This window comes from Entelurus aequoreus, linkage group LG20, assembly GCF_033978785.1.
Source record: "Entelurus aequoreus isolate RoL-2023_Sb linkage group LG20, RoL_Eaeq_v1.1, whole genome shotgun sequence".
Classification (NCBI taxonomy): Eukaryota; Metazoa; Chordata; class Actinopteri; order Syngnathiformes; family Syngnathidae; genus Entelurus; species Entelurus aequoreus.
In genome coordinates, this window is record NC_084750.1 from 200,001 (window position 1) to 203,194 (window position 3,194).

A 3,194-nucleotide genomic window follows, 5' to 3' on the forward strand; every position below is an offset into this window, starting at 1 on the left:
CATAATGAACGTCTATTTCTACACCGTTACATATATATATATATATATATATATATATATATATATATATATATATATATATATATATATATATATATATATATATATATATATATATATATATATATATATATATTGATTTTATGATATAAATAAAATAAATACTTGAATTTTAGTGTTCATTTATTTACACATATACACCCACACACACACACGCACACAACACTCATCTACTCATTGTTGTACTTGAAAGTACAAGGCTTTGTTAAGGGTTTAATTGTCCATCCTCTTTCTATTCTCTGTCACTATTTTTCTAACCATGCTGAACACCCTCTCTGATGATGCATTGCTGTGTGGCACGCACAAAAGTGCTTTCATCAAATGCACGAGAGTGTGGAATCTTCCATCTCTCCCTAGCATGGCCCAAAACTGGTCAATCCTTGCTTCCTGGGGAAGATCTTCCCTGGCAAGCAATTGGTACTCCAGTACTTGTACCCGGAGGCTGGTCAGGTCCAATCGCAGCTGCGGCAGAATTGATTTTTTTTGGGGCGTGGCCTCCAGCTCCGGCTGAATACCGGGAGTTTGTCGGGAGAAAATCTCTGTCGGGAGGTTGTCGGGAGAGGCGCTGAATATCGGGATTCTCCCGCTAAAAACGGGAGGGTTGGCAAGTATGCCCTAGTGTGTGAATGTGAGTGTGAATGTTGTCTGTCTATCTGTGTTGGCCCTGCGATGAGGTGGCGACTTGTCCAGGGTGTACCCTGCCTTCCGCCCGAATGCAGCTGAGATAGGCTCCAGCACCCCCCGCGACCCCAAAAGGGACACGTGGTAGAAAATGGATGGATGGCTGAATGGATATATTTTTTTAAATTATTATTTAGTAAAATCTGTCATTTTGAATCCATTTTCTACCGCTTGTTACTCTGTGTCTCCTAGCCGCTCAGGCAAATCATAATGTCTAAAAATGCATTTTCCCATCGATAACATGACATAATCGCGTTCTGAATATATATATATATATATATATACATATGCATGCATATATATATAATATATATATATATATATATATATATATATATATATATATATATATATATATATATATATATATATATATATATATATATATATGTATATGTGTATATATATATATATATATATATATATATATATATATATATATATATATATATATATATATATATATATATATATATATATATATATATATATGTATGTACTTACTTTGCTTTATACATCATTTGAGCAGTTGTTTTATACAATATCATTTACTTTTTGTTGGGTCTTGATCACACATTGTAATAATTATTTATATTACTCTTTTGTATTATGGATATTGTTTTGTGATTGTTTTATATGTATATCCCCAGACCTTTATGTAATAAACAATGTATATATATATATATATATATATATATATATATATATATATATATATATATATATATATATATATATATATATATATATATATATATATATATATATATATATATATATATATATATATAGTGGGTCAAGTAAACATGTTTGTTTTGTCCCATTTCCAAGTCGCAGGGGTTCGTCTAATTGTATTTCTTCAAAAGAGACAGATTATTTTGGAGGGCAATATCTGTCGTACATACATTTGTATCTTCATCAATAGAGCTTAGTTGTAGCTGGGACGCGTTATCTTTAATCTCCTTTTTAATAAGTTAAATTTTCTTAAAAAAGAAATTAATAAAGTGATCAGCCCAGAGGGTGTAACTACTGAGAGTAGTCCCTTGTTGGGTTAGCAATGCTCCTGTACTGAACAAATATTTAGGATAGTTTTATTGAAGTTGGAGTAGTAATTAGTTTGAACTAAGCTAAGCGTGCGTTTATAAGTATCCCTCCATGCTTGATGGAAAACCTCAAGTTTAGTCGCTCGCCATTTGCTTTCCGGCTTTCTACATGATAGTTTAACAGCTCTGGTTTCTTCTGTAAACCAGGGGTTACGCCTTTTAGGGGCCTTTTTCAGCTTTAGCGGTGCTATACTATCACTGCGCACGGCATCGTTAAAGTTGTTTGTGAGGTTTTCGACAGAGCCCACATAAATTTGGAAATGGCGCCATTACCGAAGGCAGTAGGCCAGCAAGAGTCATCGTTGTGGCAGCATTAATGTTGCGGCTGCTATAGCAGTTATTATTTTTAGCTTGTTGACAATGAGTCAGAACTTCGAATTTTATAAGGTAATGACCAGACATTACTTTAGTGTACGGTAGTATCATAACTTTGGAGGTGGTGACATCCCAGACAAGGACTAGATCTATCGTATTACCGTTGCGATGCATGGGTTCATTTATTATTTATGCAGCTGTGACTACCACACCGATACTCTTTCAAGGGGACCAGCATTCCTAACAACGACCCTGACCCATGTGACTGCGGGATGTCAGACATAACGGCAACTGTGATTGGCTTAAACAAACACAGATGACAAGTTTTTTTTTTCACCTGGGTTACAGTAACTAAGCTGAAAACTACTTAAAATCATAGGAAGAACAAAATACCAAAAATGACTGAAATGTTAAATAAAACAAAATACATACTCAACAAATATTAACTGCATTTATTGTACCCAAATTTAGTTGAATCATACATTGTTTATTACATAAAGGTCTGGGGATATACATATAAAACAATCACAAAACAATAGCCATAATACAAAAGAGTAATATAAATAATTATTACAATGTGTGATCAAGACCCAACAAAAAGTAAATGATCTTGTATAAAACAACTGCTCAAATAATGTATAAAGTAAATAATAATAATATGCTTCCAGAAGTGGTCCAGAAGATGTTTCAGATGTGAACCAGTAAATATGACCTAAGAGGGATTTATGTGTACTCAAAAGCAAAAAGGTTTGAACACATGTAAAACAAATATGTGTATCATATAAAGGAGTTCATCTATGGAATCATTTACAATTGGAAATGAAAATACATAATACTACATTATTTCAAAAACCTATAGAAAAACACTATTATGAGTTAGGTATAAAAGTTCATTTGAATATATATGCATATAAATATATATATATATATATATATATATATATATATATATATATATATATATATATATATATATATATATATATATATATATATATATATCTACATGCATATATACATATAAAATATTTATGT